Here is an 11,346-nt window from a genome sequence, read left to right as displayed (position 1 = left end):
TTAACATTTTGTTTCAAAGTAGAAATATTAAATAATAATTTGGTAAAAGTTATTATTTTAACTATATAATTTTATTCTCGCACAACCGATTCGCCTAGTTCATTTATACAACCCAAATCAAGCCAATTTTTACTCTTGTTATCAACCCAACTCAAACTCATTTTTATTAAAAAAAATATAATTTATTAAATTTTTATTTTACCAAAAATATTTATTAAAAATAAATACTTTACTAGAAATCTATTTTATATTAAAAATTTATATTTATAAAACTATATCAATCTTAGACTTATTCTATAGAGAAAACTAATGAAATATTTTGATATATTTTATTTTATTTTTTATTAAAGCTAAAGTTTATTTATTACCAAAATTTAGTTTTTAATATAAAACTAGTAGGTGATCCCACACTTCGTACGGGACGGTATTTTTTTGTTTTTATTTTTGTTTTTGTTTTTTGTTTTTTGTTTTTTGTTCTTTTTTTTATTGTTCTACTAAACTGTATTGTTGGTACTAACCGGAGATAGAAAATCGACAACAATACATACACACAAAGAAAAGGCATTTGTTTGGATCTATAATAAGTCATGCACTTTAGAATTTTAATCAAACTTGTTGGCAAAATTACATACTTTTGTTGAGAAAAAATTAAAAATTGTGTTAGATTGAGACTCTTAAAATATCCTTAGGCACCAAGAGGCATACCAGAAACCACCCGGCTCAACACTTGCAAGTGTATTAAACGGAATTTTAACAAAGTACTCCCTTTAACCCTGCTTTTAGGTCTCCTACCAATCAATGACTAAAAACCGGAAAAAAAAAAAAAAGACTAACCCAAATTAAAGATTATACCTTCAAACCAACAAATAAACACTAAATTTATTTTAAATAAACCAATACTTGGGAATCACAAAGCAATACCAAAAAGTTACACCAGGACATATATGTAATTGTAATTTGCAATTCTTTTTTAAATCAACATTAGGACCTTAGTACCCTTGTGGAGATGGCAACCAAAATTACATCAAACCCGCATTTGTATTCGATTGAAGGTAAACAATAAACAATAAAAATCATACTTATATATGCTATTTTTCTCAAGCAGAATAAAGAGTACCATTTCAATAGTGTAGATGATAAAGTTAGCTTCAAGCCAAATATAATTCGTTAAAACTTAAAACTAACAATTATGTCACCTGCTACTGTTTTTAAATTTTGGAGCGAAAGCCAAGCTGTAAAGATAAACAAATGGAAAAGCCAAAGGGCAAAATGGTCATTCCTAATTAAGACTACCTCAGCTTTCTACTCTTAAGAAACAACAGACTTCCGAAATTTGCACAACTTCTATAATCAATCATGGATTTAGAGAAAAAGTGTATTGGTGGTCAAAATTGACACTGAGAGAATGAGAATTCTCAAGTAAGTCTCATGCTTTCGAGTTTAATTTCTACATGAATTGATATGCTTTCGAGTTTAATTTCTACATGAACTGTTATTTTTTAGGCTTAAAAATTGGTCTTTTTTGTATTGCATTTTTTGGCATTAGGTTCGGATCAGAATATACTAACTTTAACTTCAGCCACCATTTGAATTGTAATTCTCTGATTGCTAAAGAGATTAAAAATCAGTTCACTTTTAATTTCAATTTATTAGTGGTTGAAAAATCCCAACCAAAAGATGATAAATAATAAGCAAGGTGATCTTAAATTGCATAAAAAAATGTGTTTCAACATGTCACTTTTGTGAAAATTATTAATGGCTAAAAAATTTGTTACTTTTACGTTTTTAACAAATATGTTAGTTGCACGTTCTATTAGAATATACATAACATTAATCTCTAAAAGTATGTTGATCTTGGAACCATAATTATTAAAATTGAACATTACATTGTTTTATTTTGGTTTGCATATTGAATGTCTCAGCAAAATTCTTATGCTTCCGGCTACAAATTCTCATGCTTAAGTAAATTGTAATGTTTTTTTGTGTGTACAACAATAAAGCAAGGTTTAAGAAGGTTATAAATTCTTACGAAGCTATAAATTCTAAAAGAAATAACATCAAATAAAGAAAAAAAGTTTGCTGAAGAATGGAAACTCGGTTTGAAGCCTGGTGAAGAATGGAAAGTAAGACAACGATATTCGTTTAGAATGGATTAACATTTTTTCTGTCAGAATTATTAGCAACATTATTCTATCAGAATGTGTTAGTGTTTTACAAAGATTTCAATGTTTTTATTTGATTTTTAACCTTTCTCAGTTTTATTCTTAAAAAATAAATGTAATTGTTAACCATTATTACTTGTATTTTTTCAGAATGAATGACATTTATGTACGTTCATAGTTGTATTTGTTAAGAATTAATGTAATTACTGATTTTAAGATATTAAAATTCTTTTCATATAAAATTTATATTCATTAAAAATTATTAATTTTGATAATATATGTTTATAGTATTCTGTCAGAATTTAATGTTTTTTTTTCAAGAAAATCATAAAACATATTCTTTTAAAAAGTCCGAATTAATATATTTATTATCCAAAAAGTTAGATTTTTAAAGTTTAGAGAATTAATTTTTTCTTAAAATCTGTAATTTTTTTTTTAATTTATCTTAATTGACTAAAACACTTTTAGAATGAAATTAGATGGTATTTTTAATTATCTTTAATTTAATAATATGTATTAATCACTTTCTTAAAATAAGTAAGATGATAGGTCCACAATCATTCCTACGTCCACACAATAATTAGTTAAAATACAATAAACTAAGCATGCATATATATATATATATATATATATATATATATATATATATATATGCATGTGAATGATTGGTTCATATTAATCTCTATATCCTTACAATATTTGTTGATCCACATCTGAACTTATATATATATATATATATATATATATATATATATATATATATATATATATATATATATATATATATATATATATAGGTTCAGATGTGGATCAACAAATATTGTAAGGATATAGAGATTAATATGAACCAATCATTCTAAAAATCTAAAAGTTGTATATTATTAATTTTATTCTTTAATTAGTGTTGTTAACTACCTAAATCACCTATCATCATACATATACATACTTATAAAGCTAGCATTTTTTCTTGAATCTCATGCATTTGAAACTCACTTTTTTAACTTCCTCAAACCACATTCATTTGAAACCCTCTTTTTTAACTAATTCAACTCAAAAGTTTTCTTAATTATGATTTAACACTCAAAAGTTTTATAACTTATATTATGTTTAATTAACATTTAGTGAAAAGTTTAGTATAAAAAGACAAATCTTTTGTGTTATATAAAATATTACATGTAAGAAGGATTTAAAGATATTGTGATTAAAAAATTTCCATGTAGTTGAAGCATTCACATCCAAATATGATGATTTGAAGAAATAGGTTATGTCGATCCAAATATGATGATTTGAAGAAATGGATTATGTCGCATCGATAGTAATTGTAATATAATTTTTTCTTTCAACCAAAACAAATGAATCTTTTCTATTCTTTCTTTATATTTAGTTTCTCATTTAATCTTTATATGTGATTTGTGTGTATTACTCAATCTTGAATGTGACTCGCCAAACATCAATGTTTTGTTTGGAATATCTTTCCGATTCTTCTTTTTCAAGAAAAATATTTTGATTGCAGGTTAGTGAAAAATTGTCATCAAGTGTCTATATATGGTTGAATGGTGTTAAATGAAGAAATAAGATTCATAAAATGGATATAGGTTTTTTTATTTGAGCAAAGTTGACGAATGTTAGTTTTTTCTTTTGATTTAAATGTATGTTTATGTAACATCTTTATTTATATATTCAACCACCCAATGCTCTTATTTATTTGATTGTAGTTTTTCTATTTTGATTATGTTTATTTTCTATTATTTTTTTGTTGGGTTATCCTACACAACATATTTAAAAGACAATATTTAAAAGATAACATAATTTTGAACATTTGATATGTAATTATGATAGACTTATCATGATATGTTCTTCATATGAAAGTAATTTACCCTTATTACTACCACAAGAATTACATATGACATTTACGAAAATATATATATTATATGTGATTTGTTTAACATGTATATGCACCTATGTATGTTATAAATTTATAATTAAATATCTTTATGTTTAATAATTGAAGGGATTAAAATGATGCATCAAAACCAATTATTTAGACGAATATAATAATAATAATAATAATAATAATAAATATACATTTCCAAGTACCGCATTCATTTGAAACTCACACTACAACTCAAGAGTTTTCTAATTTATGTATATTTATTAGTTACAACTTAAGAGTTTTTAACTTATGATTATTAATTAGTAATCACTATTAACTTTATATTTTCCTTTCTTTTATAAGATTGTAAGGTTTTGCTCATTCAAAACATTAATGTAAATGAACAGATTTGTGATTTAAATATTAAGAGTTAATATAAATGTTATAATAGATGTTTTAGTGTTTTTATGTTATTAAAAGTTATAGTGTTTATTTTTCATATTTTTTATTATTCCTTGTATATATATATATATATATATATATATATATATATATATATATTAATACAAATGTTATGATAGATGTTTTTCTATTTTTATGTTACTAAAAGTTACAGTTCATATTTTTGTTCATACATTTTGTTACTCGTTATATTATCATTCATTTGATATATAATTTACACAATTTTAAACGGTTTATAAAATTATCAAATAATTGTATATATCACATTGACTTAAAAGTTAAACTATATTTTTTTTAATAAAACTAATATATTAACTATATGTTTGTTTTACATTTAACATTTTGTTTCAAAGTAGAAATATTAAATAATAATTTGGTAAAAGTTATTATTTTAACTATATAATTTTATTCTCGCACAACCGATTCGCCTAGTTCATTTATACAACCCAAATCAAGCCAATTTTTACTCTTGTTATCAACCCAACTCAAACTCATTTTTATTAAAAAAAATATAATTTATTAAATTTTTATTTTACCAAAAATATTTATTAAAAATAAATACTTTACTAGAAATCTATTTTATATTAAAAATTTATATTTATAAAACTATATCAATCTTAGACTTATTCTATAGAGAAAATTAATGAAATATTTTGATATATTTTATTTTATTTTTTATTAAAGCTAAAGTTTATTTATTACCAAAATTTAGTTTTTAATATAAAACTAGTAGGTGATCCCACACTTTGTACGGGACGGTATTTTTTTGTTTTTATTTTTGTTTTTGTTTTTTGTTTTTTGTTTTTTGTTTTTTGTTCTTTTTTTTATTGTTCTACTAAACTGTATTGTTGGTACTAACCGGAGATAGAAAATCGACAACAATACATACACACAAAGAAAAGGCATTTGTTTGGATCTATAATAAGTCATGCACTTTAGAATTTTAATCAAACTTGTTGGCAAAATTACATACTTTTGTTGAGAAAAAATTAAAAATTGTGTTAGATTGAGACTCTTAAAATATCCTTAGGCACCAAGAGGCATACCAGAAACCACCCGGCTCAACACTTGCAAGTGTATTAAACGGAATTTTAACAAAGTACTCCCTTTAACCCTGCTTTTAGGTCTCCTACCAATCAATGGCTAAAAACCGGAAAAAAAAAAGACTAACCCAAATTAAAGATTATACCTTCAAACCAACAAATAAACACTAAATTTATTTTAAATAAACCAATACTTGGGAATCACAAAGCAATACCAAAAAGTTACACCAGGACATATATGTAATTGTAATTTGCAATTCTTCTTTAAATCAACATTAGGACCTTAGTACCCTTGTGGAGATGGCAACCAAAATTACATCAAACCCGCATTTGTATTCGACTGAAGGTAAACAATAAACAATAAAAATCATACTTATATATGCTATTTTTCTCAAGCAGAATAAAGAGTACCATTTCAATAGTGTAGATGATAAAGTTAGCTTCAAGCCAAATATAATTCGTTAAAACTTAAAACTAACAATTATGTCACCTGCTACTGTTTTAAAATTTTGGAGCGAAAGCCAAGCTGTAAAGATAAACAAATGGAAAAGCCAAAGGGCAAAATGGTCATTCCTAATTAAGACTACCTCAGCTTTCTACTCTTCAGAAACAACAGACCTCCGAAATTTGCACAACTTCTATACCTTAACCTATAGATCTTAGATTGGGATTTGAAGCGATTGGTTGAGAGAACAAAAGAATTGGAGGATGACTGTCGTCTCTGACATGAAAACATCTGAAGAAATAGTCCATCGTCGTGCGATTTTACTTTACGAAATTCAATTTCAGTTTGGCAACATAACATGAAAAATATATGGATTTTTTTAGTATGAAAAAGTAGATATTTTTAGAATTTTACAACTAAGCATTGTATTCATCATGTACACTGTTATATAACCGTATATAGAAGGAATGCCTAACCTCAAATTAGACTTCCATTGATAATGTCATCGAAAAAAAACCATTATAGGGAAAGTGCATAAATGTATAAAATAAAAAATAAGATAAAACAAAAGAAGGAAGATATTGACCTGAATGATATTGTTGTTTTTGATGATAGATTTGGGGTATTGATTGTTGAATCCAAAATTGAAATCAAAAAAGAAGTTGCGGCTTAAATCGAAAAACCATTACAGGGAAAGTGCGTACATGTTTAAAGTAAAAAATAAGATAAGAACAAAAGATCGAAGATATTGACCTGAATGATATTGTTGTTCTCACTTCTCGATATTTCATGAAGGTTGAGAAGGAAAAGAATGATATCTTGGGGTTTTGTTTGTGATTCAGAGGTGATTTTTTGGAGCAATCCAGAAAGACTTGGTACCATGTATGACATGAACCAAAGAATCCTAAAGTTGTCAACACTTCTAACATACACGGACCATAAACGTGAACAATAAAGCATCCAAAAACAACAAAATGAAAAGTAAAAAAATGCTTCTGATATCTAATAGTAACATAGATACAACAAAGGATTACAACAATTTTTTTACATATGTTTTCAGCAAATAAAACAGTCTTTAGTGAATATTTAGAGATTATAATTTATATATATAATGTGTTGCAAGGAGGTAATCAAAAAAGATAAAACTATATGAAAATTGGATAGATAATGGTTAAAATTAACATCATAAAGATTTTAAAGTAGATTCTATTGGAAAGGTCAATTTCACATATTTGGAATGTAAGAAAAGGAGAAAAGTCGAAATCCAAAACCGGACAGAAAATCAAAATCATATGACAGAGAGCATACCTGGAATTCAAATTGCAATTGAGTGTAGATGATTAGAGGCTACAACAGATCATAGTCGTTTTCTGGCGACAGAATTGAAATACCAAGTTTTTGATTGAGAAGGCGCCGGAGATGTCAAACCCAGAATTCAATTCCTAATTTTTGATCGAGAAGGCGTAGAAGATGTCAAATCCACACAGTCGGAAAGTTCAATGAATCTCAAAAGATCTAGAAGTTTCAATTCATTTAAAACTTAAATTTTCTTTTTCGTTTTCATGGTGGAAATTGGTAAATCGTTATTTACCTACTTTCAAATATTCTGCAACTAGATTACGGCATCCCTCTTCTAGGTTGTAGAGTATTGTGTTGGATCCTAGCCTTGATGTTTCATTTGGGTGTTACATCAAGGATTCTAATCAACTTAACTTGAATTTCTCCCGTTTTGTAGATGTCTGAATCTTACAATGGTCTTCCCAAATCCCATGGAACAAGTTTTCCAAATGGAGATGATATTCCACGATATGATCGAGGAACCAGAGATCATGCTTCACTTCCTCCACCTCCTCCAATTATTCTCCCTAACCCACAAGTTCGAAGGCTTGAAAAGTTCAAGCTCACTCAATCCCTTTTGGCAAGTAAACACAAAGATGGGAAACCTGTGTGTGCACACATCTTAGAGATGAAGTCACACATTGATAGGTTAAGGATGATGGGTGTCGATATCTCAGAGTTGTTGGCTGTTGATTGGGTTCTTCATTCGCTTCCTGAATCATATAGTGAGTTCGTTAGATAGTACTATATGATGGACCACGACGTGACCCTCATTAACCTCACCTATTTGCTTATAACTACTGAATCAACAGTGATTTGGCGTGTCGGTCAAGCAAATTTGTCTGGTGAATCAAACTCCCAAACTTCAATGGACACTGGCAACATTGGAAGTCAAGAAAGGACTAAGTATGAGATTGTCTCATGTGTTGTGCCAAAGGAGTCCATTTTCTTTTATTGCTAAGAGAAAGGGCATTGGAGACGAAGCTGTCCAAACTACCTGAGAGATCTAAGAGATGGGAAAGTCAAGACGTATGGCTCTACTTCAAGTAAAATCCAATATCCAACTCTTTTGAGTTCCTATTCTAGATTCTTGATTCATGATGTGACAAGATTACATTTTGATGTATTGTAGGATCGAAGAAAAGAGAGGAAGCTTAAGGGAAGAAGTGAGCTGAATCTAATCATGAAGAAAGTGGATTTTGATTGCATTGTTTGAAGATTGGATTTTTGAGCTACTACTTGGAGTTGGAATTGATTTCTTAGGAATATGTAATAGCATAGTTTTTCAATTGAATTGCATTGTAAGGACAAAGTTTTTTCCGCAATAAAATAATTTTTTTTGTCTTATTTATTTATCCTTGCAATGGCATGTATGAAAAATTGATGTTTGAATATTTCTACTATTAGCAATAATGGATTTGATTCTTAATTATGTTATTTGTGGAAATGTCGAGGATTTACCAAATAGGGAGAGTTTCTCATCACCCAAGTTTCAATTGGACAGAAACTTGGAATCATGCAACATGCATTGCGTGATGGATGAGAAACTTCATATTTGGGAATTAGACTAAATCTTTGGCAAAGTGTCAAGTGAAGGACTAAGAGATCGAGTACATTAGGTTGTACGTTGATCAAGTCCACCACAAGAGTGATAAAGATATTCGTCATGATTTACTAAAGCTTAGTAAATATGATTATACTTATAAGAATAAGTTTAATTCTTAGTTGGTTGAAAGAGTTTCAATGAATAGCAGAAGGAATAAAGAAGAATCAAGTAGGCAGAAAAATAAAAGTTTCTCCATTCTAAGAAGAAGGGAGAGTACCTTTTATTATGTTTTTTGATAAGTCTTAATGATTAAGAACCATATCTCAATTGATACTCTAAGTGAGTCTTAGTGCATTTGTATGTCTAAGAAGAGGAATCGAGAATTGTGGAAATGGTTAAATCAAGAAGTCAATCATACTTCATTCCAATATCAAGTCTTAGAGTTATACTCCAAGATTATGAATTGAGTGACACGTCTTTAGTAGGTTTATAACACTCAACAAATATGGAATAGGAAAAGGTCTTCTTATTCCTACACATTTGAGATTGGTAAGTTGTCTTGGATAAGACAAAGACCAACTAGAACCAATTATGTGAAGTGATAGTCTTGATAAAAACTACACTAACTCTTGAATATTTGTTTTGTCAAGGAATGTTTCTAGACAAGAGAATCTTATATGTCAAGGGTCAGTGGGAGTCTTAATGGTCTTGAAAGGTTTCAAGAACAAATCAAGAGTTAAACCTAGTTGATCATCATTAGCACACGACTTGAGGTTTAAAGCCTATCGTGGATGACATACTCTTTTTCTGTGCCATTCCAATTGAGTTAATTATGCATGTGAGTTCTATGAGTTCCCATTTGAATGCATAAAGACAAAGCACCTTGATCAATGGAAAGTACATTGATATGAAGGGGTGAGTTGCTTGGAAGACATGGTGGGCATTCATGTTACCATGAGGCAAGAAATCGAGATTGAACACGTTCGGTCCATATGAGTTTGGATCTGTCGCAAACTTTGGTTTTGGCAAATTCACATGGATAGAAACACATACACTTTAAAATCTAAGTGTCATGAGGTTTCCTCCTTCATGAAAATGATTGTAAGGAAATACTTTCACTGAGAGAGAATTTTAAAAAGATTGCAATTGTGAAAATTGTATTCTCAAATTCGATTATGATTACGGCATCCCTCTTCATAGTTCGATTGTGAGATTTAGCAATTAGTCTGAACATTTGGGACTTAGTAACATAAGTTCTGAATTTCTTTAGACACACATGTGAGCTTTCTAAGGCAAAGGTGTATGAAGTTAAGAAGCTTAGATAAAGGGTTATCAAAGCATCAAGAATTTAGAAATATGAACTTAAGGAATTCAATAAACATTGTTTTGTGGAAGTTCACATGTTTTCTGAATATATGTCAAAGCTAGTGGGAGCATAAGTGTTATGCTTGTATGGTAATAATCATCGTGTTAGTGGTAGCATGATTACTATCGCAAGTTAGCAATATTAATTATAGAAAACAAGGATTCACTTTGCCAAGTTGTAGGGGTTGAAAATTTGTTTTGCTATAATTAAGGGAGAGAATATTATACTTCATTTCAAATCTAAATGCTTAGATTGTGGAATTTTAATCAAATTTAGTCAAATATATATGAATGTTGTGTTGGAATGGTTCAACATGAGGAAATTCTATATATGGAAAGGATAATTGCATTCTCAAAATTTGGTTATGATTACGGCATCCCTTTTCATAATCAAAATTGTGAGAACATGGCAATTAGAAATATTATAGCAGAAGACTGGTAAAGTATCACGTCTTCATGTGAGACATTATGAATCATGTTCCATACGCTTCGGGTATAGGATCGATTGCATATGCTATAGTGTTTGATCATTCTAAAATTTTCCAAATGCTTAGCGCATTAAGAGGGAAAAAGGACTAGAACGGTTTTGGCTAAAATAATTAAACAACTATCAAAGGATGATCTAATGTTCGCCAAGGATTTGTTGCTTGTGAGTAGTTGGAAGTATAGTATTGGATGGACCATGTTGACATTATTTTCAATAAATAAGACTCTATTTAGAATGAGTTGTCATATGGCAAATATGGAAACGTTTCCATATTGGGAGATGGATATTGAGAGTTTATGGCTAGATTAGAAACTTTTATGCAAGAAGGATGTTCAAAGGAATGTACTTTGAATGTGAGACTTCGCGTCTATGGAATTGTCTTGTAACAATTTCCGATAGAATACCTTGGAATTTCAGTAGCCAAGTCTTGGTGACTTTTGTGTTATGACATTACGAAAGGATCGTTGCATAAAATGTTAGAAGCTGACATATTCCAAAAGTGGCAAGAATTTGGTATTCTTACACTAATGATGAGGATTAGGAATTGTGAAATGAGTTTCATTGGAAAGGTTTTCAATTGATCTATTTCACAAAGTAAGGATCATAGGTAACATAGCGTGCATGC

This window comes from Lactuca serriola, chromosome 8 (assembly GCF_051521515.1).
Source record: "Lactuca serriola cultivar US96UC23 chromosome 8, Lser_US96UC23_V15, whole genome shotgun sequence".
NCBI classification, from domain to species: Eukaryota; Viridiplantae; Streptophyta; class Magnoliopsida; order Asterales; family Asteraceae; genus Lactuca; species Lactuca serriola.
This window is presented reverse-complemented; position numbering follows the sequence as displayed.